Genomic DNA, 27,906 nt, shown 5'->3' on the forward strand with positions numbered 1-27,906 from the left:
GTAAAGGGTTTTGACTGTGGACCATTCCCCCGTGTAGTGACAGCAGGTCTAGGCATGATAGAGTTACCGTCATATTTCCATGTAGATGGGATAGGCTTTGGCTCTGGCCGTATCAGACAGTAATGGTTGGCTTCCACCCCGATCTGCTGTGTAGGAAAAGTTGTATTCCTCTGCTTGGCGTGGTTCGTGTTGCCTGGCATCCTCTTCGCTGTTCGCCATCTTGGGTTCACCTGTGTCTTCTGCCGAGGATTGGAATCTGATTAAGTGCCCAAGCTCATCAAAGCAGCTACTCATCTGCAGATCTAGGTTTCTAAGGAGCGCTTGAATCATTGAGCAGTTTGCCTCCTCCATGTTGAGGGGATGGGCAGCTCGGTGTTATGTTTGCAGCTGTCGATATTTAAAGTGGTCTGATGAAGGGCCTCAGACAGCCTTATTCTCAAGTGCAGCTCAGTCGAAGTTATAGTAGAGCTTGTTAGCTTGTGGTTTGCTCCTAGTGTATGATCTCCGGTCTAGCTCGTGCTGCAATAGAAACTGCCAATCTGATATCACTCTGCATGGTAGGATCTGGGCCTTCTAGAATGGTTGCTGACAAGTGTGATGCTGTAAAAGATAGATGCCGCTCAGCAGGTTTCTTATGCGATCCACTTGATCGCCATGCTATAGAAAGGCATCCTCGGATGCAGAGTTTTTGCTCTCAAGAAATGGTGCTGTAGATTGAGTTCCAGTTTATCTTTTTGTAGGCTTATAATGTATATTAGGAGCTAATGCTGCAGAGCTCTGTAATTCTGCGGTCTTCTTGGTTGCGACTGGCACCGCCCCCTCCCTAATTAACCTTTTAACCCCTAAACCGCCAATCCCCCACATTGCAATAAACCTAATTAACCTATTAACACCTTAACCACCAACCCCCACAACCCAAATAACTTATTTAATTACTAAGCCCCCTAACCTAACACCCCCTAAATTAACCCCAATAAAAACTAAAATTAAATTACAAAAAAAATACAAAAAATAAAAAAACTCTAAAAAAGCAGAAAAAAATAAACAAAATTATCAAAAATAGAAAAAATTAAACCTAATCCCTATGAAAATAAAAAATCCCCCCAAAATAAAAACACCCCCTATTCAAAACTACCAATAGCCAATTAAAAGGGCCTTTTGTAGGACATTGCCCTAAGTTAAACAGCTCTTTTACATTTAAAAAAATACTAAGTCCCCCCTAACAGTAAAAAACCCTACCCAACAAACCCCCCAAAATAAAAAAACCTACCACTAAAAAAACCTAAACTACCCATTGCCCCTAAAGGAGCATTTGTATTGGGCATTGACCTTAAAAGGGCATTCAGCTATTTTCCAGTCCATTAAATCCCTAATTAAAAAAATTAAAAAACATGTAAAAAAAATCCAAAAACTAAGCCCCAAATAGGTACTCACCGTTCCTGAAGTCCGGCGGAGAAGGTCTTCTTCCCGGTAGTTCCATCATCTTCTATCTTCATCCAGGAGCGAAGGCGGCGTGAAGCGGAGGTGTGGAGCTGACTTCCCTAATGCACGGATCCTTGGCTGCGGTACTCAATGGCAGCAGTCCTCAGCGGCGTGGAGGCTCCTCTTCATGTGATCGTCCGTCGCAAACTGAAGATTGAATGCAAGGTACCCCATATTTATTGGGGTACCTTGCATTCCTATTGGCTGAAAATTTGAAATCAACCAATAGGATGAAAGCTACTGAAATCTTATTGGCTGATTTGAACAGCCAATAAAATTTCAGTAGCTCTAATCCTATCGGCTGATTTCAAAATTTCAGCCAATAGGAATGCAAGGTACCCGAAATTGAATGCGGTACCTTGTATTCAATCTTCAGTGTACAACAGACATCGGATGGAGAGGGGCCACCATGCCGCAGAGGAATGCGGCTGCCGCCAAGGACCACTGCCATTGAGGACCGCTGCTCCAGATCCGTGCATCGGGGAAGCCATCTCTGCACCTCTGCTCTATGCCTTCTTTGCTACGGATGAGGATAGAAGATGATGGAGCCGCCTGGAAGAAGACCTTCTGCGCCGGACTTCAGGAACGGTGAGTATCTATTTGGGGCTTAGTCATAGGCTTTTTTTTTATTTTTTGGGGTGGCTTTTTTTTTAGATTAGGTTTTTTGGGCTGGAAAAGAGCTGATTGCCATTTTAAGGGCAGTAAAAGAGCTGAATGCCCTTTTAAGGTCAATGCCCATACAAAACAGGTTTGGTGGGTGGGGGGTTTTACTGTTAGTGGGGTAATTGGTAATTTTTGTAAGTAAAATAGCTGTTTAACTTAGGGCAATGCCCTACAAAAGGCCCCTTTAAGGGCTATTGGTAGTTTAGTATTAGATTAGGGAGTGTTTTTATTTTTTTGGGGGGGGGTTAATTTTTTATTAGGTGCACAATGTTACAAAAACAAAAATAACATGAAACAAACAAAAAAACTAAAATATTCACCCTTTTCTTGTCCAGGGACGCAGCCCTGCAAAGGTCAGTTATACATGAACATCCAGGTACATCTTCTACTTCTGATATATTATCATTCTTCAATACAGTTTAAACTTAATCATAATCAATTATTATTTTATATTCCGATAACATACATCAATGATCTGTATGACTCAAGGTGATAAACATGACAATAATTATTTTCATTACTGTATATTTTTATAGGGGTATTAGCTTAGGTTTACATTTTTCATTTTGGATTTCTTTGTTTATTTTTTTCTGTAATTGTACTTTTTTTATTTTTGTAACTTTAGCTTGGGGGTTTGTATTTTTTAAACATAGACTGCCCTCTGGGCAGGCTTATCGCCTAGTACAGCAATAATTAAGATTTGCACAGGTTTATTTAAATGGTGGTTAGTATTAACTTGGCACTCAGCGGTTCATGGTCTTAAAATGAAATGTTGCACTGATTCCCAATAAAATTGAATGTACGCAAATAGGGTAAGTTTATTCCGTCTAAAAAAAGCCAAATTCTAAAGCTAAATAGCCACCAATAAGCAAGCGTTATCCAGGGATATGCTTCAATTGGAGCCTATGGTTTAAAGGTATATGGTATATTATAAAGTATTTGAATGGAAATTGATAGATATATAATAATTAATTGGATACTTGTATAGCGCACAACCTTGAACTTAATTGACTCGCAGCACTGATAACAGGTATTATTACCCAACTTAATGGTACTCATTTTACCAACCTTGGAAGGATGAAAGGCTGAGTGGACCTTGCCGGGATCAAACCTGCAATCCTTGGGTTGCCACAGATCTCTGTAACAGTGCATTAGCAGAATGAGCTATCTGTCCAGCTTATAATATATATGCAAATATATTGTACTCTACAAAAGTCTTAGGCCGCCACCAGCTTTGTTGTTTTAGCAAAGTTTTAATGACCATCCATATTTATTTGTCAGTCTCTTTATTAAGATACAAACAGAAAATATAGAAGGTAACTTAGTTATAAGAAGTTGTATTAATATAGTTGCTTCTCTGTACTGTAAACACATTGCACTATATAATGATGTGAGTATTCTGCACAGTATAATGATGATGAGTATCTATACACAGATAATAACCAAATAGGCACAAATCTAAGTATAGGCAGACTGCTATGGACCCCCTCCCCCGCACTTCATAATCAACATGCTAACAGCTGTAGATAAGCCATTTTTTATATCAATGCTATTACAGGGAGTGCATAATTATTAGGCAAATTAGTATTTTAACCACATCATCCTCTTTATGCATGTTGTCTTACTCCAAGCTGTATAGGCTCGAAAGCCTACTACCAATTAAGCATATTAGGTGATGTGCATCTCTGTAATGAGAAGGGGTGTGGTCTAATGACATCAACAACCTATATCAGGTGTGCATAATTATTAGGCAACTTCCTTTCCTTTGGCAAAATGGGTCAAAGGAAGGACTTGACAGGCTCAGAAAAGTCAAAAATAGTGAGATATCTTGCAGAGGGATGCAGCACTCTTAAAATTGCAAAGCTTCTGAAGCGTGATCATCGAACAATCAAGCGTTTCATTCAAAATAGTCAACAGGGTCGCAAGAAGCGTGTGGAAAAACCAAGGCGCAAAATAACTGCCCATGAACTGAGAAAAGTCAAGCGTGCAGCTGCCAAGATGCCACTTGCCACCAGTTTGGCCATATTTCAGAGCTGCAACATCACTGGAGTGCCCGAAAGCACAAGGTGTGCAATACTCAGAGACATGGCCAAGGTAAGAAAGGCTGAAAGACGATCACCACTGAACAAGACACACAAGCTGAAACGTCAAGACTGGGCCAAGAAATATCTCAAGACTGATTTTTCTAAGGTTTTATGGACTGATGAAATGAGAGTGAGTCTTGATGGGCCAGATTGATGGGCCCGTGGCTGGATTGGTAAAGGGCAGAGAGCTCCAGTCCGACTCAGACGCCAGCAAGGTGGAGGTTGAGTACTGGTTTGGGCTGGTATCATCAAAGATGAGCTTGTGGGGCCTTTTCGGGTTGAGGATGGAGTCAAGCTCAACTCCCAGTCCTACTGCCAGTTTCTGGAAGACACCTTCTTCAAGCAGTGGTACAGGAAGAAGTCTGCATCCTTCAAGAAAAACATGATTTTCATGCAGGACAATGCTCCATCACACGCGTCCAAGTACTCCACAGTGTGGCTGGCAAGAAAGGGTATAAAAGAAGAAAATCTAATGACATGGCCTCCTTGTTCACCTGATCTGAACCCCATTGAGAACCTGTGGTCCATCATCAAATGTGAGATTTACAAGGAGGGAAAACAGTACACCTCTCTGAACAGTGTCTGGGAGGCTGTGGTTGCTGCTGCACGCAATGTTGATGGTGAACAGATCAAAACACTGACAGAATCCATGGATGGCAGGCTTTTGAGTGTCCTTGCAAAGAAAGGTGGCTATATTGGTCACTGATTTGTTTTTGTTTTGTTTTTGAATGTCAGAAATGTATATTTGTGAATGTTGAGATGTTATATTGGTTTTACTGGTAAAAATAAATAATTGAAATGGGTATATATTTGTTTTTTGTTAAGTTGCCTAATAATTATGCACAGTAATAGTCACCTGCACACACAGATATCCCCCTAAAATAGCTATAACTAAAAACAAACTAAAAACTACTTCCAAAACTATTCAGCTTTGATATTAATGAGTTTTTTTGGGTTCATTGAGAACATGGTTGTTGTTCAATAATAAAATGAATCCTCAAAAATACAACTTGCCTAATAATTCTGCACTCCCTGTATAGTCATCCATTTTTGAGATGTATTGCTAATTGGCAGCATTTTTTCACTATCAGTTTGGTGAAAAATAGTCCTTTATGTAACCTGTGCCAGTCCTGCTAATGACTTAATAAACCCAGCAGAACATTTTTCAGTTAGTTACAGAGTGTCCCAAATAGTGTTTTTGTCCCACAGTGGTTTTGTGCATGGGGAAAATACATTGAAATTATTACCTATTGTCATATTATGACATTAGGAAGAAACGTTACCAAACAGTTACAAATGTTATATACCTGCACTATCAATTGCAGTTAAAAATGAGAAACACATTTACACTAATACAAAATAGCCAAACCAATAACCCAACAAGTATAGGCCCAATGTAATGATAATATGCTTGTTCAAAACTCTTAGAGATACACACATATCACTATCCAGAATCCATGGATGGCAGGCTTTTGAGTGTCCTTGCAAAGAAAGGTGGCTATATTGGTCACTGATTTGTTTTTGTTTTGTTTTTGAATGTCAGAAATGTATATTTGTGAATGTTGAGATGTTATATTGGTTTTACTGGTAAAAATAAATAATTGAAATGGGTATATATTTGTTTTTTGTTAAGTTGCCTAATAATTATGCACAGTAATAGTCACCTGCACACACAGATATCCCCCTAAAATAGCTATAACTAAAAACAAACTAAAAACTACTTCCAAAACTATTCAGCTTTGATATTAATGAGTTTTTTTTGGTTCATTGAGAACATGGTTGTTGTTCAATAATAAAATGAATCCTCAAAAATACAACTTGCCTAATAATTCTGCACTCCCTGTATAGTCATCCATTTTTGAGATGTATTGCTAATTGGCAGCATTTTTTCACTATCAGTTTGGTGAAAAATAGTCCTTTATGTAACCTGTGCCAGTCCTGCTAATGACTTAATAAACCCAGCAGAACATTTTTCAGTTAGTTACAGAGTGTCCCAAATAGTGTTTTTGTCCCACAGTGGTTTTGTGCATGGGGAAAATACATTGAAATTATTACCTATTGTCATATTATGACATTAGGAAGAAACGTTACCAAACAGTTACAAATGTTATATACCTGCACTATCAATTGCAGTTAAAAATGAGAAACACATTTACACTAATACAAAATAGCCAAACCAATAACCCAACAAGTATAGGCCCAATGTAATGATAATATGCTTGTTCAAAACTCTTAGAGATACACACATATCACTATGGTTCTGGAGCACAAGTTAATTGCACACATACCACCTATTACCATCACTAATGTAATCAATCAGCTTACATGTCTTTAACCTATGATGTAATTACTAAAACCACAAATCACCATTTTGTTTGTCACCAATCCTGGTTATTTAGTTTTTGGGATCAGGAGAATGACAAGGTAAATTAACAATTCCAAGTTGTTTTCAGGTGTTAACTATTTAGTGCCTGAGTAGTATTAACTGCAGAGGAATTTTGTTATTATGATCACTGGAAAAACACATCTACAATTTCAGCAAATGTTCAGACATTATTGTCTGCCTAAAACAAGTGGAAGATTGTGATTACTGCTACGTCTGAATAAAGTTTGATGTTGGTATATGGCTGATGTGGGTACATCCCATGGCTCTGAAGTATGATGTAGGAGTTTCAGAGAAGGACACCTAGCAACCCAATTTGTCAGCTGTAGCTACATAATGCCCGTTTTTGTTTTATTGCACATTCTATGTGAATCATAAAACTTTAACTTTGACTTCCATGCGCCTTTAAGCTCAAAGTACCTAGTGAAAATGTATATAAATTTATGATTTAAATAGGAGGACAAAGATCAGCTAATTTGGACAAAAAGTTGGAATGAACACAATACTATGGAAAAGTAAACCGCCACTGTAGAACATATGCATAGTCAGAACCCTGCAGTGCAGGGCAAGTTTCAAAATTATTTTAAAGTGTTTTTGCACACTACAGAGTATTTATTTTTAGGCTCAGCAGGATACAATTTCTGTCTATCATTTAGAATAAAGTGACAAGTCATATTCACTTTATTTAGCACTAACCTAATACACACTGAAATAACACTAGTTTTTCATACCTATATCAAAACCAGCAACAACTACAGATTTAAGAGCAAGACATCAATGAACATTAAATTTACTTCCTCTAGGATTTTGCTTTTAATTTTAGGATGTTTTGCTTTTTGTTTATACAGTTTATTATGTGTGCTTGGCACAATAAATGGACGGATTATAGCTTTCATTAAAAAAATGACTGTTTTGCTCTACAGTATTTAAACTTTATTAAGCTTTTCTATGAAAATGCATACTTTTTAGAGCAAAAAATGTTTGCTTGACTAGAATATACTACTCTATGTATACATAAGACTATCAATGGGCACCAACTAGTAAATTCATATAAAACTGTACAAGGGGCTCTAGGAATGAAACTAGCCCATATACTATTGTATGTGTTACTGAGAAATGTATTGGCTTTATATAAGGTTGGGACTTGGGACTGTTTACTGATCCACTAGTCCCACTCCCAGACAAGTAAAAAATTGCAGCAGATGAGTAAATATGTGGCTTTTTCCCTATCTATAACAATGAGTGGACTAGTAGTTTTTTACTATGGGCTAGTAACTTTTCTTCCCTGACTAGTAAACTAAAATAATATGTTTTTATCCCTGTGATTATATTCTTAACCTCTCCACCACCTCTGAGGACTGATTTGTCTGGCATGATTGACAATCCCTTCTCCCCAGAAAATCCCTGTTAAGCAGAGGAAGGGTTTGCACAAGCATTCACTTAGCGCAATCATAAATGCAAAAAGTGGATGTCTGGGAACTTTGTGTGCCATGAGCTTAATAAATGTCCTACATAATGTGTGTGTGTTTTTCTATGAATTTGTGCGTGTGTGTCTGTATGTATTTGTGAGTTTGTGTGTATTTGTGTGTGTATATGAGTCTGTGTATGTATTTGTGAGTGTGTATGTATTTGTGAGTGTGTGTATTTGTGTGTTTGTCTCTGAGTGTGCGTGAGAGTGAACTGGTCACAAACTATCCAAACACTCTGGATAGAGCCTTGGAGGTCAATTTACCAAATGCTGGGCGGACATGATAAAAAAATACATAAGATACATTCACTGGCCAGATTTTAGTTTTGGCCAATAGGAGGAGGATATAAATGCTTGCATTGTATTTGTGTTTAGCTTATGCATGCACATATTCTTTTACTCATAAAAGCTTGTAATTAATTATTTGAATGGGCATTAAGAACTTGGGCATCACTTTTTATATATATTTTCTTACTGAGGCGCTAAGTAAACATAAAATACAAATAACATCAAAAAAAGTTAGATGCAAAGGTTCCACAATTACATTTTACAACATTCAATATTATACCATAGTCTTCATTATCAGTGAAAAGGTTGAATGCAAGAGTTACACGGAAATAATATTGCAACATTCAATATCATGCTATATCGCTGACATAGTTGTAAAAAAAATATTTTTATTGAGGCATTAGGAAATCATAAAATACGAATAACACCATGAAAAGTTAGATGTAAGGGTTACACAAGTCATACTCTGACATATTTATAAAACAACAAGCAACTGTGTTTTACCTAAGCCTCGCTTTAAAACTTAAAAGTATTGTAGTATATAAAGCAAAGTTCCCCTACAACACACACTGGTGGACCAGCAAATTTCACAATTATACTAATCTGTTGGGAAATACTAATATAAGGAGCAATTATGCTATGATACATTAAATCTACGCATTGTTATAAATTATACAACTAAGCTCCACTGTGCAACTAAGAAATATTGTAACATATAGCAAATAAGTCCTCAACATCAATGAGAGGCCATTCCTGGACGTGCAAGCTTCCAAATGATCAAAAAAGCTAGAGAGAATAGCTAACATAAAGAACAGATAGGTCGTCACTACATATTTAAACTACAAATAATGCCCTCACAATTTTGATAGCTTGTGGTGCTAGCACTGCTACTCTAAGGGCTAAACCTCAGCAGATAACTTGTATTAAGACATAAATACTCATAACAACTTGACTGAGTTAATGGGCACAAATATCTAGAAACAAAAAGAAAAATGAGTCAAATTACATGACTAGTTATCGCCATTATACCTATCAAGCATGTAAACTTTGATTTCACTTCAAGGTATCTGAGGAAGCCTCAGATATGTGCATGGGTAAAACATTTGGTTTGGCCGAATCTTTCGGAATATTTAGTTTTCTGAATATTCGGCTGCTGTGCTATTCTGTATTTTGATTTTGGTTCAAACGAATACTGTATGTTCATGGAAAATCTATACTTATTTTCGTCAAATTAATGTAAATGTTCCTTTGCTACAGGTGAAAAGGGTTACCTGTAGCAATATATGCTTACCTCTAGCATGATAGAAGGTCACACTATTCCCGACCCTTCTTCACAGAAGCTGGAGCTTGCTAAAGGGAGGCTTTAGTCTGGAGGATTCCAGGGCCTGTGCAAAAGGACCTTTGTCTTTACTGCAGGCCCTGGCATCCGCCGCGCTAAGCCTCCAATTAGCGCGCCCTGGCTCTCTATGAAAAAGGGTTTGGATTGGCGTGGCTCTTCAGTACACTAGAGGTAAGTATTTTTAACGCCTAATATAATTTAAAGGAAAGAAAGAATACTGACAAATTCTGTCAGTATGTCTTCTTTTTTTCTTTAATTTTTTGTGATGCATTCTTTCGGATATTTGTTTATATATATATATATATATATATATATATATATATATATATATATATATATATATGTTTTTTTAAGCTAATTTGCATTTGTAACAGAAGAAATGCATATGTCTAGCTTCATACATTAGGTTATCATATATTTTTCGGCATCACTTTTCACCATCACAGAGAAGCCACAGTGCATGTGATTAAAAATGTGTGTATTAGCTTATCATAGAGTGTACAGAAATTAAAAAAACAATGTTTGAAAGTAAAACACCCACAATCAAAAAATCCTTCTGCCAGAATGATAAATTCCCCAAGTAAACTGAACAAGCAAGAAGCTGTCATAAGAAATATAACTTAGTCGCACATTCTTGCAATTTGTGTTCTCTATAATACATACTGTAGGAAACTCTTTAATTAGACGTCCAAAGTATTATTACCCAGTACTTGTACTTTTTCACAAGATACATGGGGGCCTATTTATCAAGCCGTCAACCACAAATACACTGGAATTCTGCAGCGTAATTGTGGCGAGCTTGATTCCCCTTAGTTATCAAACCCTACAGACCAGCAAAAGTAGAATTTTGTGACGTAACATACGATCCGCCGGTTTCAGTCCGACACAGATCGATGCTTACGTCACTACAGATGTTCTGAATGCAAATTCTGCACTATCTGACTACTTTTGCTAGTTATCAAATAACTACCAGGTACGCTCGCAACTATTCTGGGCTAGCGTACCTGCTTTTCAATCCGCCACCCTGAATGCGGCGGATGCCATAGGTATCAATAGGAGTCTGAAAGCAGCGAAAGCTCATGTTCGCTGCTGCCCGATATCCCATTGATTCCTATGGGAGAATGAAAGTTATGTTTACACCTAACACCCTAACATGTACCCCGAGTCTAAACACCCCTAATCTGCTGCCCCGACACCGCCGCCACCTAAATAAAAGTTATTAACCCCTAATCTGCCACCCCAACACCGCCGCCACCTACATAAAGTTATTAACCCCTATCCCGCCGCTCCCGGACCCCACCGCAACTAAATAAAGTTATTAACCCCTAAACCTAACAACCCACTAACTTTATATTAAATATTAACTCCTCCCTATCTTATAATAAATTTAAACTTACCTTTAAAATGAAATTTAACTATATTAAACTATTAATTAACCTACGCTATTATAATAAAATTACATTAAACTATATTAAATTACTAATTAATCTATACTAACTTTTATACTAAAATTACATTAAACTACAAATTAAATCAACTATATTATATATTTAAACACTGAACCCTACTCAAATAATTTAAATCTACACTAAAAAATTACTAAGTTAACAAAAAACAACAACTAAGTTACAAAAAATAACAAACACTAAGTTATAAAAAATAAAAAAGAAATTATCAAAGATTTAAACTAATTACACCTAATCTAAGGGCCCTATGAAAATAAAAAAGCCCCCCCCCAAAAAAAAAAAAAAAAACCCCTAACCTACAATAAACTACAAATAGCCCTTAAAAGCCTTTTGCAGGGCATTGCCCCAAATAAATCAGCTCTTTTACCTGTAAATAAAAAATACAAACAACCCCCCAACGGTAAAACCCACCACCCACACAACCAAAGAAACTAACTTAAAAAACCTAAGCTCCCCATTGCCCTGATAGAATTCTATCAGCCATTCGGAATTAAGGTTGAAAAAAATCCTATTGGCTGTTGCAATCAGCCAATAGGATTGAGCTCGCATTCTATTGGCTGATTGGATCAATAGGATGAAAGCTCTATTGGCTGATTGGATCAATAGGATGAAAGCTCAATCCTATTGGCTGATTGCAACAGCCAATAGGATTTTTTCAACCTTAATTCCGATTGGCTGATAGAATTCTATCAGCCAATCGGAATCTAAGGGACGCCATCTTGGATGGCGCAATTTAAAAGAACCTTCATTCGGGAAGAAGACGTCGTAAGAAGAGGATGCTCCGCGTTGGATGTCTTGAAGATGGAGCCGCTCCGCGCCAGATGGATGAAGATAGAAGATGCCGTCTGGGTGAAGACTTTTGAGGGCTTCGATGAGGACTTCGGCCGCTTGGATGAAGACTTCTGCCAGCTTCTTGGAGGATGGATGTCGGATCTTCAAAACTGTAAGTCGATCTTCAGGGGTTAGTGCTAGGATTTTTTAAGGGTATATTGGGTGGGTTTTAGTTTTAGATTAGGGTTTTGGCTGCAAAAGAGCTAAATGCCCTTTTAAGGGCAATGCCCATCCAAATGCCCTTTTCAGGGCAATGGGGAGCTTAAGTTTTTTAAGTTAGTTTTTTATTTGGGTGGTTGGTTGTGTGGGTGGTGGGTTTTACTGTTGGGGGGGTTGTTTGTATTTTTTATTTACAGGTAAAAGAGCTGATTTCTTTGGGGCAATGCCCCGCAAAAGGCACTTTTAAGGGCTATTTGTAGTTTATTGTAGGTTAGGGTTTTTTTTTTTTAATTTTGGAGGGCTTTTTATTTTCATAGGGCTCTTAGATTAGGTGTAATTAGTTTAAATCTTTGATAATTTATTTTTTATTTTTTATAACTTAGTGTTTATTTTTTTTGTAACTTAGTGTTTGTTATTTTTTGTAACTTAGTTGTTTTTTTTTGGTAACTTAGTAATTTTTTAGTGTAGATTTAAATTATTTGAGTAGGGTTAGGTGTTTAAATATATAATATAGTTAATTTAATTTGTAGTTTAATGTAATTTTAGTACAAAAGTTAGTATGGATTAATTATTAATTTAATATAGTTTAAGTTAATTTTAGTATAAAAGTTAGTTTAGATTAATTATTAGTTTAATATAGTTTAATGTAATTTTAGTCTAATAGTTAGGGTATGTTAATTAATAGTTTTATATAGTTTAATTTAAATATAAAGGTAAGTTTAAATTTATTATAAGATAGGGATGAGTTAATATTTAATATAAGGTTAGCGGGTTGTTAGGTTTAGGGGTTAATAGTTTAATTTAGTTTATGGTGATGTGGGGGGCTGGTGGTTTAGGGGTTAATAACTTTATTTAGTTGCGGTGGGCTCCGGGAGCGGCAGGATAGGGGTTAATAACTTTATGTAGGTGGCGGCGGTGTAGGGGGCGGCAGATTAGGGGTTAATAACATAATGTAGGTGGCGGCAGATTAGGGGGTTAATAGCATAATGTAGGTGGCGGTTGGCTCCGGGAGCGGAGGAATAGAATAGGGGTTAATAACTTTATTATAGTGGCGATGGGCTCCGGGAGCGGCGGTATAGGGGTTAAACAGTTTAGTATAGTGGCAGTGTTTAGTGACAGGGTACAAATAAAATTGGGAGAAAGACTAATAGCAGCGAGATCGATGACTGTTAGCTAACAACATTCCGCTGCTCATCGCCCCATACTTGGTGCGCGGCTTTTTGAATGTATTCAGGTCCGCGGCAGCGATGTTAGGCAATGTCAGACGAGCGTATTGGTGCCGGCGAATGCAGCATAGTTGACGGGTTGATAAATAGGCCCCATGGAGTTTATTTTATATAAATAATGGAAAAAGGGAACAGGGATGTAGAAATTTATATGGATCATAATTTTAGGCATACTGTTCAATCCAAAAGAGGGAAAAAGACTATTTGTCTGCTTCAGTGTGCCCTTGGCAAAAATACTATGAATATTTTTGTGTAATATATAATAATATATGCTAAATTTGTGAATTTAAAGCAGACACAATCAGGTAGAATACAAGTTTTGCGCTGTAGAGGATATTTAACGAACGCAGCAAAAGTTGCGTTATTTCACCCTGCATAGCGCTGCCATTACGAGTTCTGAAAAAGTCGGCTTGTGTGTGCGATATGGTTGCGTTGAGCTCCATACCGCACGAAATACAAATGCGGCTTTCACGTGCTCGTCCACGCTTTCCCCATAGACATCAATAGGGAGAGAGTGTTAGAAAAAATCTAACACCTGCGATCGCGGAGTGAAAAGCTCCGTAACGCACCCCCGTTGATGTCTATGGGGAAAAAAATGTAAACCTAACACCCTAACATAAACCCCAAGTCAAAACACCCCTAATCTGCTGCCCCCGACACCTACATAATGTTATTAACCCCTAATCTGCTGCTCCCAATATCGCCGCCATCCTATTAACTCCTAATCTGCCGCTCCCGATATCGCCGCCACCAGGGCCGGCTCAAGACATTGTGCTGCCTAGGTCCGAGAATGAAATTATGCCCCCCCCCCATAGTAAAATTTCTGACTAATATATCAACACACTAGCCTGGCCACCCCCTTACTAATGCAACCAATGCTTATGCACAATTGTGCAATAAATAGGAAGGAAGTTAGAGTTATGTCCCTGTCCCACCTTGAATGTCACCCTTGACTGATTCTGTGTCTTTGTGCTGTAAACAGAAGAGGACTGGCAACCATTGGCTCAGGGGACATGTATAACCCAATGGTACAGATATGCCACTTTCAAAACATTTTTATTCAATATTAGAAAAACAAAAACTAAGAAAAAAACACACAGGAAGGAAATGTATAGGAAATAAAAAAGGCAGGGCAGTCTAAAATTACATTTCCTATTAGCCCAAAGACTCCAAACAAAAACCATGGCCACCCTACACATGCTCTTTGCATGCACATTGCCACACCAGAAATCATAATCAAAAGACATGGCTACTGCATCCTTTATGCCATTCAATTGATCCAGCTGACAAGAATAGGGTGTAGTAGGGACTTTCAAGTTATAGGCATGGTGGAAATTTCCACTAGTCCCATGTTTATAAAAATAATTTGCAAACAGGAGATAAATTGCACTGTCTCCTCTGTGTGTGTAATTGTAATATAATATTATATATACACAGATATACTCATAAACACACAAATATATACACTGATACACACATACTCATACATACACACACACATATACTCATGAACACACAGATAACACTGATACACATACACATACTCATACACACAGATATACACTGATAAACACACTGATACACACACATACTCATATACACACATATTTTATGAACACAGAGATAACACTGATACACATATACATACTCATACACACACATACTCATAAACACACAGATATACACTGATACACACACACACTGATACACACACTGATGCACAAATACACACTTATACAGACATACACACTGATACAGACATACACACTGAAACACACTGATACTGACATACACACTGATACAGACATACACACTGATACAGACATACACACTGATACAGACATACACACTGATACAGACATATACACTGATACAGAGATACACACTGAAACACACTGATACAGACATACGCACTGATACAGACATATGCACTGATATAGACATACGCACTGATACAGACATACGCACTGATACAGACATACGCACTGATACAGACATACGCACTGATACAGACATACGCACTGATACAGACATACGCACTGATACAGACATACGCACTGATACAGACATACACACTGAAACACACTGATACAGACATACACACTGATACAGACATACACACTGATACAGACATACACACTGATACACAAATACACACTGATACAGACATACACACTGATACACAGATATACACATAGTGATAGACATACACACTGATACACACATTGACACACACATACACACTGATACAGACATACACACTGATACACACACTAATACACACATACACACTGATACAGACACACACACTGATACAGACATACACACTGATACAGACATATACACTGATACACACACTGATACAGACATACACACTGATACACACACTGATACAGACACTGATACAGACATACACACTGATACGCACACTGATACAGACATACACACTGATACAGACATACACACTGATACAGGCATACACACTGATACACACACAGATACACATATACACACTGATACACACATACACATATACTCATGAACACACAGATAACACTGATACACAAAGTCATAAACACACAGATATACACAGAACAATTTACAAAATGCAGATAATAATCTATTGTAAGAGGCAATGTGACTGCACTAACATACTATAAAGAGCAGTTGATATAACACAAGTTTGCAAACCAGCTCCATGTTAGACATATTCAAAAACTTATATTTAATTATATTTGTTTGCCAGATAAAAAATACCTTATATAAAGGTGTCACTGATTGTGAATTTCAGAATTTAGGCATAAATTGAATATTACCGTGCACACTAAATATTTGCCTGAGAGCCAGCCATCCTACCTTCTTTTTGCTACTGCTGCTGCAAGGGACAAGTCTGAGTCTTTCACAGGGAGGGGAGGGGCTAAGCGTGGAGCTAAACAATCATGGTGCCATATCTGCTATAATAAAACTCAGTTGCCAGAGCACCACCCCTTCCTCTAGCTCAACCTAGCTGTGACTTACTATAATAAAAAACAGACACCACACCAGAGGAGTAAAGGGAAGGGGGGTTGATGTAATAAATGTGTCACAAACTCAGAGAACAAACAGTAAAACAACTGCAGCGTTCTACAGAAGTCAGGAGTGGACAGGAGCGGTCTGCCTAGTTCCCAAAATAACTAACTCATGCACTGAAATGCCGCCCCCTGTTTAGTGCCGCCTGGGTCCGTTGGACCGGCCCTGGCCGCCACTATACTAAAGTTATTAACCCCTATTCCCCCGCACCCTAACATCGCCCACACTTTAATAAAGATATTAACCCCTATTCCGCCACTTCCTGACATCGCCACCACTAAATAAAGATATTAACCCCTAAACCTCTGGCCCCACATCACTACCACTAAATAAACCTATTAACCCCTAAACCGCCAGCCCCCCACATTGCAACAACATAAATTAAACTATTACCCCTAAACCTAACCCTAACCGTAACCCTAACCCTAAACCTAACACCCCCTAACTTTAACATAATTAAAATAGAGCTAAATTAAAGTTACAATTATTAACTAAATAATACCTATTTAAAACTAAATACATGCTTACCTGTAAAATAAAACCTAAGCTATCTACAATATAACTAATAGTTTTATTGTAGCTAGCTTAGATTTTATTTTTATTACACAGTCAAGTTTGTATTTATTTTAACTAGGTAGACGCGTTAGTAAATAGTTATTAACTATTTACTAACCACCTAGTTAAAATAAATACAAACTTACCTGTGAAATAAAACCAAAGCAGCCTTACACTAAAACCTACCATTACAAAAAATAAAAACACTAAAATGACAAAAAATAAAAACACTAAAATGACAAAAAATAAAAAAACTACCATTACAAAAAATAACAAACGAAATAATCCAAAACAATAAAAAATATTCCTATTTTAATACCCTGCTTAAAAAACCCCACCCAAAATAAAAAAAAACACTAATCTATAATAAACTACCAAATTTTGTAGGCCCTTAAAAGGGCCTTTTTGTAGGGCATTGCCCCAAAGAAATCAGCTCTTTTTCTACAAACCCCCCCCCAAACACCCCTTAACAGTATACAAACTCCCACCCCCCAAACCCACAAAAAATAAAGTAAAACCTAATCTACCCATTGCCCTGAAAAGGGCATTTGTATGGGCATTGCCCTTAAAAGGGCATTCAGCTCTTTTAAGAAATGGCCAAACCCTAAACTAAAACAAAACACCCCCAAAAAAAACAAAAAAACATTACACAAAATAACAAACAAATTATCCAAAATAATAAAAATACACCTCAAGATAAAATAACCCTAATCTATAATAAACTACCAATAGCCCTTAAAAAACCATTTGTAGGGCATTGCCCTAAAGAAATCAGCTCTTTTTCTAAAAATAAAAACAAACACCCCTAACATTACAAACCCCCACCCCCCAAACCCACAAAATAAAAAACCTAACTAAAAAACCTAATCTACCCATTGCCCTGAAAAGAGCATTTGTATGGGCATTGCCCCTCTTTAGGTACTCACAGCTGCTGAAGTCCCACTTGAACGATTTTCATCCCGGCAGCTCCATCTTCATCCAGGTGGCTCCATCTCGGGACCGGCATCTTCTTCATTCCTGCGAAGGCGGAACAGTCAATGGGCGGAGGCGGAGGTCCAGGCGAAGGTCCAAGGCAGAGGTCAAGGCAGTGGTCCAAGGCGGAGGTCCATCGATCCAACGTGGAGGTCCTCTTAATGCGATCAGACAATAGGAATGAGAGCTGCGTAAATCCTATTGGCTTATTTGAACAGCCAATAGGATTTTAGCCGCCCTAATTCCTATTATCTGATTTAAAATTTTCAGTCAATAGGAATGCAATAGTACCCCCAGTATAAAAGGGGTAACTTGCATTTCAATCCTCAGTGTGCAACGGACGATCGCATGAAGTGGACCTCCACGTCAGATCGATGGACCTCCGCCTTGGACCTTCACCTGGACCTCCATCTTGGACCTTTGCTTGGGCCTCCGCCTCCTCGCATCGACCGTTCCGCCTCCGCAGGGATGAAAAAGGTGCCGGTCCTACAATGGATGAATATGGAGCCGCCGGGATGAAGATCGTTCAAGCAGGACTTCAGCAACTGTGAGTAGTTAAAGAGGGGTTAGGGTTAGGTTTTTTAAAGGTTTTTTTGTGTGTTTTTTCTTTTTTAGATTAGGGGTTGGGCATTTCTTAAAAGAGCTGAATGACCTTTTAAGGTCAGGAAAAAGAGCTGAATGCCCTTTTAAGGGCAATGCCCAGACAAATGCCCTTTTCAGGGCAATGGGTAGATTAGGTTTTTTTTTAGTTAGGTTTTTTTTATTTTGGGGGGTTGGTTGGGTGGTGGATTTTACTGTTGGGGGGGTCTGTATTTTTTTTCAGGGAAAAGAGCTGATTTCTTTAGGACAATGCCCTACAAAAGGCCTAGGGCTATTAGATTAGGTGTATTTTTTTATTTTGGATAATTTCTTTTGTTATTTTTCGTAATTTAGTGTTTGTTATTTTTTGTAGTTTAGTATTTTTTATCTTTTGTAATTGTAGATTTAATTTTTTTAGTAGGGTTAGTTTTTTTTTTTGTAATTTAGTTTATTTAATTTGTAATTTAGTTTATTTAATTTGTAATTAGTTTAATTGTAGTCTAATAGTTATGTTAGTTTAATTTATAGTTTAAATTTAGTTTTTTTTTAATTTCACAGGTAGGTTTTTATTTATTTTAAGATAAGGATCTTGTAATTTTAATTTAGTTTTTGCCGATGTGGGGGGCTGGCTTTTTAGGGGTTAATAAGTTTATTTAGTGATGTGGAAGGCCAGAGGATTAAGGGGTTAATAACTTTATTTAGTGGTGGCGATGTCGGGGAACGGCGGAATAGGGGTTAATATATCTATTATAGTATGGGCGATGTTGGGGTGTTGGGGAATAGGGGTTAATAACTTTAGTATAGTGGTGACGATGTCTGGGAGCGGCGGAATAGGGATTAATACATTTTATTAGTGGCAGCGATGTCGGGAGCGGCAGATTAGGGGTTAATAACTTTAATATAGTGTTTGCAATGCGGGAGGGCCTCGGTTTAGGGGTTAATAGGTAGTTTATGGGTGTTAGTGTACTTTGTAACTCTTTAGTTATGAGTTTTATGTAACGGTTTTGTTGCATAAAACTCATAACTACTGCTCTCAGATGGAGGAGGAGGCTAAGAGCACCACAGCAAAACCTGTTAAATACCACTCCCCCTACCCACAATCCCCAGTCATTCTCTTTGCTTGTATCAGTTGCAAGGAGGGGTAAAGTTAGGTGTCTGATTCTTCAATCAAGAGTTTGTTATTTCTTAAGCAGAACAAGTTTGCTCTGGTTTTCTTTGGGGTTTAGCCGTCGTCCATGTCAGTCTATTCAGTAGAGCAAGTGGTGGCTTTTAAGCATTTGGGAACTTGTGGGGTATAATCCCCACTGGGCCTCCCAAGTAATTTCATGCTGCCCTTGGTTGAAAGTTTGAGTAAGTTTACTCAGCCTTTTCTTTTATCCACAGGTCCATGCGAGGTAGGAAGCCCCTCTCATACCATGTGGGCTGTCCTGCTGCCGGACAGATTTTTGAGGTAAGTGCCTATTTTTTTCCCTATTTTGATATAGGAGAATTTGGCACTTTGGCAGTTAATTCTGTCTAAATATTCAGCCTTCTAGGTTAACGGTTTATTGTATGGCAGTTTTGCAGGCACTGGGGATGTTTGATTCAGTTTATTATGTTTTCACTTTGGTGTACATGTTTTTTGTTTGTGTATTAATGGCTACCGGGATGTTTGTTAGGCCACACCCACAATAGGCGGGCTTATCTGAGATAGCAAGGGCATTTTTGGCGCACTTTTACCTGTTTCCTGTTGTTCCTGGATGTTGCTGCTCTGTTGCATAGCTCCTCAGAGGTGGTTCAGCATTCTCTCCAGTGCGGCTGTATGGGGGTCCGGATCATTTTCTGACTTTGCTTCTGGCAGCAAGGAGGTCAGGTAAGCATCTCAGTAGAGCTTGCTGAGGTGTGGAGGTTGCCTGTTGTTTTTTTGTGTGGCTGTTGCTCTGTTTATATTTAAGTTTCTGTCTGAATTTCATTGACTATAACGTTTGTGACTCTTTTTGCATTCATTTTGTGAAAAATTGTTGCTGCAAGAATTATTGTGCAGTTTATTTAAGGATTTTCTAGTTTGTTTTTTTAAAAATCTGTTTAAAATTTAAAGGGACAGTAATGTTTTTTTGTTTCATTAAAATTCTGATTTGAACTTAGAATTTTTTATTGATTAAGGTTTTTTTCCTTTGGAATAAGATGGACCAAGAGGCCCTGAAAGTTGTTGCTTGTTTTCTATGTTTAAATACTAATGTTGAGCCCCTATCCATTTTTGTTCCTCTTGTATTGAGAGAACATTACATTACAAGGATAGACTTTTTGATTCTGAGCCTTCATTGTCTAGGGCGGATGTTGTTCAGGAGTCTCCTGTTCTGGCTAATCCACAGCTTTCTCCTCATACGTCCCAATCTTCTGCAGTGCCCTGTGTTTTGTCTCAGGTTGGTTTTTCCTTGCAGGATATAGCTACCCATATATCCTCGGCAGTATCTGAGGCTTTGTCTGCTTTTCCTATGTTACAGGGGAAGAGCAAGAGGAAGTATAAGGTTTCTGATTCTGTTGCAATTGTGTCTAGTGTTTCTTCTCTTAAGTCTGAGGAGGAAGATACTTCAGTAGCATCTGAGGGTGAGATCTCGGATTCTGATAGTGTAAACCCTTCTTCTGAACCTGAGGTTGTTTCCTTTAGGTTTAAGCTGTAGCACCTCCATTTGTTACTCAAGGATGTTTTGGCTACCTTGGATGACTGAGGCATCAGTCATGATTATTCCTAAGAAATCTAGTAAACTTAATAAGTATTTTGATATCCCTTCCTTGGTGGAAGTTTTTCCTAAACCAGATCGTGTTTCAGATATTGCACGAGAATGGGAGAAGCCTTTTTCCCCTTTTCCAATTTTAAGGAAGATGTTTCCTATTGCTGATTCTATTAAGGAATCTTGGCAGATGGTTTCTAAGGTGGAGGGAGCAGTTTCCACTCTGACCAAGTGGTCCACTATTCCTATTGAAGACAGCTGTTCCTTTAAAGATCCTATGGATAAGAAGTTGGAAGCTTTGCTTAAAAAGATTTATGTACACCAGGGGTATCAATGGCAACTGGCTGCATGTATTGCTATGGTAACTAGAGTGGTGGCATATTGGTTTGATGCATTGTCTGATTCTATTCAGCAAGATACTCCTCTTGAAGAAATTCAAGATGGAATCAAGGCTTTGAAGTTGGCTAATTCCTTTATTGCAGATGCTTCTCTACAGGTCATCAAGTTGGGAGCTAAAATTTCTGGTTTTGCCATTTTAGCTCACAGAGCTTTATGGTTAAAATCCTAGTCTGTGGATGTGTCTAAGCTTTTGTTTATTCCTTACAAGGGTAAGACCTTGTTTAGGCCAGGTTTGGCTGAGATTATTTCTGATATTATGGGAGGGATGGGGCAATCTCTTCCTCAGGATAAAATAAATATACAGAAGGGTTGGCAGAGTAATTTTTGTTCCTTTCGTAACTTCTCTGGTAAATCTTCCTATTATTCCTCCAAGCAGGAACAGTCCAAGCCATCTTGGAAGTCAAATCAGTCTTGAGATAAGGGGAAGCAGTCCAGGAAGCCTGTCAAAATCAGCATGAAGGGTCTGCCCCCAATCTGGGAATGGATCTTGTGGGGGGAAGACTCTTTCTTTGCTCAAGCTTGGGTTCGAGATGTTCAGGATCCCTGGGTGGTAGATATTGTGTCCCAGGGTTACAAACTGGAGTTCAAGAATTTTCCTCCCAGAGGCAGGTTTCTTCTCTCCAGGTTATCTGTAAACCAGAAAAAAGGAGAGGCGTTCTTACGTTGTGTTCAGAATCCTTCCGACATAGGAGTGATAGTTCCTGTTCTGGTTCAGGAACAGGGTCTAGGTTTTTATTCCAATGTCTTCATTGTTCCCAAATAGGAGGGAACTTTCAGACCTATTTTAGATCTCAAGAGTGTAAACAAGTTTCTCAGGGTTCCGTCTTTCAAGATGGAAACTATTTGTTCCATTCTTCCTTTGGTTCAGGAAGGTGCATATTCCCATTCACAGGGATCATCACAGGTTCCTAAGATTTACATTTCTAGACAAACATTTTCAGTTTGTAGCTCTTCCTTTTGGTCTGGCAACATCTCCCAGAATTTTTTCAAAGGTCCTGGGAGCATTGTTAACGGTGCTTTGATTGAAGGGTGTTGCAGTGGCTCCTTATCTGGACGACATTCTAGTTCAGGCTTCATCTTTTCAACTAGCAAACTCCCACACAGAGTAGTTGTTGTCTTTTCTGCGCTCCACGGTTGGAAGGTGAATTTAGGAAAAAGTTCCTTAATTCCGGCTACAAGAGTGGTATTTTTAGGGACCATTATAGATTCTCTAGAGATGAAAATGTTTCTGACAGAAGCAAGAAAGTCAAAGATTTTCAATACATGTCTTGCTCTTAAGTCCCTTCCTCGGTCATTAGTGGCTCAGTGCATGGAGGTTATTGGTCTGTTGGTTTCAGTCATGGACATAATTCAATTTGCTTGGTTCCATCTCAGACCTCTGCAGTTATGCTTGCTCAGGCAGTGGAACTGGGATTATGCCAATCTATCTCTAAAAATTGTTTTAGATCAGATGTCCATAGATTCTCTTCCATGGTGGTTGTCTCAGGATCTTCTCTCTCAGGGAACTTGCTTTTGCAAACCTGCCTGGGTGATTGTAACCCCGGATGCCAGTTTGCTGGGCTGGGGTGTTGTCTGGGGTTCATTAAGGGTTCAGGGTCTATGGACTCGGGAGGAGTCGGTTCTTCCAATAAATGTTTTGGAACTGAGAGCAATTTTCAATGCTCTTCTAGCCTGGCCTCTGCTAGCTTCAACCCAGTTTATCAGGTTTCAGTCGGACAACATAACATCAGTGGCTTACATCAATCATCATGGAGGAACTCTGTGTTCCTTGGCCCTGACAGAGGTAGCCAAGATTATTTAGTGGTCAGAGATTCACAACTGTTGTCTGTCTGCTATCCATATTCCAGGGGTGGACAATTGGGAAGCAGATTTTATGAGCAGACAGACTTTTCATCCGGAGGAGTGGGAACTTCATCCAGAGGTATTTTCCAGCTTGATTCTCAATTGGTGGCAGCCAGAGTTGGATCTCATCTTGTCAGAATGCCAAGCTCCCGAGGTACGGGTCGAGGTCAAAGGATCCTCAGGCTATTCTGATAGATGCTCTGGCAGTTTCTTGGACTTTCAGTCTGGCCTATGTGTTCCCACCGTTTGCTCTTTTTCCTTGGGTCATTGCTCGGGTCAAACAAGAGAGGGCATCATTGATTCTCATTGCTCTGGCGTGGCCTCGCAGAATCTGGTTTGCAAATCTGGTGGAGATGTCTTCCCTTCCACCTTGGCGTCTTCCATTAAGGAAGGACCTGCTTCTGCAGGGTCCCTTCCTTCATCCAAATCTCGTTTCTCTGAAGCTGACTGCTTGGAGATTGAACGCTTGATTCTTTCTAAGTGTGTTTTTTTCTGAGTCAGTCATTGAGACTATGATTCAGGCTCGTAAGCCTGTGACTAGGAAGATTTATTATAAGATTTGGCGTAAATATTTGTATTGGTGTGAATCCAAAGGCTACTCGTGGAGTAGAGTTAGGATTCCTAGGATTTTGTCTTATCTCTAGGAGGGTTTGGAGAAAGGTTTATCTGCTAGTACCCTGAATTGTCAAATTTCTGCTTTATCTATTTTATTGCACAAGCGCCTGGCGGATGTGCCAGATGTTCATTCTTTTTGTCCGGCCTTGGATAGAATTTGGCCTGTGTTTAAGTCTACTCCTCCACTTTGGAGTCTTAATTTGGGTCTTAGAGTCCTTCAACAGACTCTGTGTGAACCTATGCATTCTTTGGATATTAAGATGTTATCTTGGAAGGTTTTGTTTCTGGAGGCTATTTCTTCAGTTCAAAGAGTTTCGGAGCTTTCAGCCTTACAGTACGAATCACCTTTTCTTATTTTTCACTCTGATAAGGTAGTTCTGCATATTGCCTTGGGTTTTCTTCCCAAGGTTGTTTCTGATAAGAATATTAATCAAGAGATTGTTGTTCCTTCTTTGTGTCCTAATCCTACTTCTCATAAGGAGTGTTTGTTGCACAACCTGGATGTGGTTCATGCATTGAAATATTATTTGCAGGTGACTAAGGATTTTTTCCAGTCTTCTTCTTTATTTGTTGTCTTTTCTGGGAAGCGTAAGGGTAAAAAAGCTATGGCAACTTCTCTTTCTTGTTGGTTGAGAAGTGTTATGGCATATGAGACTGCTGGTCAGCAACCTCCTGAGAGAATCATGGCTCATTCCACGAGGGCTGTTTCATCTTCTTGGGCTTTCAAAAATGTAGCTTCTGTAGATCAGCTTTGCAAGGGTGCGATTTGGTCATCTTTGCATATTTTTTCTAAATTTTACAAATTTGATACTTTTGCTTCAGCAGAAGCTTTTTTTGGGAGAAAGGTTCTTCAAGCAGTGGTGCCTTCTGTTTAGGTTAACTGTCTTTTCCCTCCCTTATCATCGTTATCCTCTAGCTTAGGTATTGGTTCCCAACAGTAATTAAGATGATCCGTGGACTCACCATGTCATTAGAAAGGAAACATAATTTATTCTTACCTGATAAATGTATTTATTTCTTGACACAGTGAGTCCACGGCCCACCCTGTTTTTCACAGTTTGCTTTTCTATAAACTTCAGGCACCTCTGCACCTTAGATTACTTCCTTTCTCCTTTCCCTTTGGTCGAATTACTGTGGATTGTGGGTAGGGGGAGTGGTATTTAACAGCTTTTGCTGTGGTGCTCTTTGTCTCCTCCTGCTGGTCAGGAGTGATATTCCCAACAGTAATTAAGATTATTCGTGGACTCAGTGTCAAGAAAGAAATTTATCAGGTAAGAATAAATTAGTTTTTTTTTGAGTGCGGGACTGACATTGCATTACAGGCTAAAAGGTTCGCGTTACAGCTATACCAACAAGACTCCTCATGACTGCGTTGCTGTTTTAACGCTGAAATTACCATTTTTTCAGCATTAAAACATGAATGCACAACTCATAATCTACCAGAATAAGCAGCATTTTCTATAACGGGATTCTAGCTATTCACACACTAATAATCAGGAAATTATGAGTTTCTGAGTTTCTGACGTTGAAACAACTAATCTTGTTCACACTGACATTATTGCCAACACTAATTAAAAAAAAATTGCAATTTAACATTATAGAACTGCGAGTATTAACTGAAAAGCAATATTTTAAGAAACCTAATGCCGTTTCTAGATGTTGCAGTAGAAAATTTCTGTTTTCTTGCATTTCTATTAGTTCATATTTGCTGTAAAATATATCATATAGATGTCTAACCAATACATTTACATATGTAAATTTAGACCATGGGCTCCATTTATCAACCTGCATCTGCATCAAGGCATCACATGAGCAAGCCTGCAGCCAATAGTGAAGAAATAGCAGTCATCCGACCAAGACTGGATTGACCTACCAGGAAACCAGGAGATTTTTAAATGGTGTTGTAGGGTATTTCCAGTGTGTTTTGCCCGTGTGCAACATAACTGTTTCATTTCAAAATGTCTTGGAATACTGACAAATGAGTAAAAAAAGGCTAATTCAGGGCTTTATCAGGTGCCACTGGTTGTTGATTTTAATAAGTGACAAATGGTTCCCAAAAACTTTCAAAGACTTTAATAAAAATGGATTGTGATCACTTTGAACTCAAAGAAGACTGTCCCATGTTATGCATGGCAGAAGAACATTCAATTCAATTCAATTCAAAAAGAGCTTATCAATGGCTAAAAACCCATCAATAAAAATAGCACGATAGATTGTAATTGATCTTACAATGGTAATTTCTGCATAGTTTCAGAAGTTACTTTTTAACTTCCAACATGAAGGGTGTTTCAACATTGTCAGTTTGTGATTCTGATTGTTTGAAAAGCAAGCTGGTTTTAAAAAAGCTTTCAAGACTTTCTTTTTATTTTATTTTTTACAAAACCTGCAACTATAGCCTATCACGTATACCAGTTTCTCTTTCTTTCCTTTGTTAAAACTTAGCTTTTTTTTTCGTGAGAGCATACTCAGGTATGAAGGAAGATCAATAAGTCCCAAATGCACTATGTTTTATATTGTTTTGAGTGTCCAGTTTGTTTTGAGTGTGCTGTAGAGTATCATGTCCACTCAACTTTGCTAAATGCCGACAGCACATGCCATCGGCATTTAAAGGAATACTAAACCCAAATTTTTTCTTTCGTGATTCGGATAGATCATGCAATTTTAAGCAACTTTCTAATTTACTCCTTTTATCAATTTTCTTCATTCTCTTTTTATCTTTATTTGAATAAGCAGGCATAAAAGCTTTAGAGCTGGCCCATTTTAGGTTCAGAACCTGGGTTGCACTTGCTGATTGGATGGCTAAATGTAGCCACCAATCAGCAAGCCCTAGGCAGGCTACTGAACCAAAATAGGCTGGCTCCAAAGCTTTCATTCCTGCTTTTTCAAATAAAGATACCAAGATAACAAAGAAAATTGCTAATAGGAGTAAATTAGAAAGTTGCATAAAATTGCATGATCAGTCTGAATCATGAAAGAAAATATTTGGGTTTACTATCCCTTTAACATTGCACAGGCATTTCTGGTGAAATGCTTGTGCAATGCCGTCCCCTGCTGACTGCCGCTAGCAGGGTCCGTCAATCATCACGTTCGTATTGGATCACAATGATTTCAGTCTGCCACCTAAAAGGTGGCAGAGAAGTTAAGGAGCAGCAGTCTTACGACAGCTGCTTCTTAACTTCAGTTTCAGGCAAACCTGAAACGATGGGGATCTGAAGCGGGATTCGCTGCTTAATAAATGGAGCCCTAAGTCCCATCTTAACTAACAGTTAATAAAAGTTGGTGTTGTGAGTTTTATCTGGGAATCATGCAAAGATGCGCCTCACTCAACTTGTCCAACAACAGTTGCCACTGAAGATACCAAAGAGAAAATATATGGTGACAAGTGACTGAAGACTAATACATAAAATACATTAAACATCTGATTGCACAGGGGTGTCATATGCACAGTAAAGGTGATTTTAGCTATACAAAGATTGTATGCACGATGGGTGCCCAAAATGCTGCATGCAGACTAGATGAGACAGCAGATGGTGAATTCACAAGAACATCTGGCAAGAATTTAAATGGACATGAACCCCAAAATGTTTCTTTCATGGTTCAGATAAATCATCCAATTTTAAATAACTTTCCAATTTACTTCTATTATCTAATTTGTTTCATTCTCTTGGTATCCTTTGATAAAGGAGCAATAGTGCACTCCTGGGAGCTAGCAGAAAGTCAATGACAAGAAGCATACATGTTCAGCCACCAATCAGCAGCTTCTGAGCCTACCTAG

This window comes from Bombina bombina, chromosome 6 (genome assembly GCF_027579735.1).
Source record: "Bombina bombina isolate aBomBom1 chromosome 6, aBomBom1.pri, whole genome shotgun sequence".
NCBI classification, from domain to species: domain Eukaryota; kingdom Metazoa; phylum Chordata; class Amphibia; order Anura; family Bombinatoridae; genus Bombina; species Bombina bombina.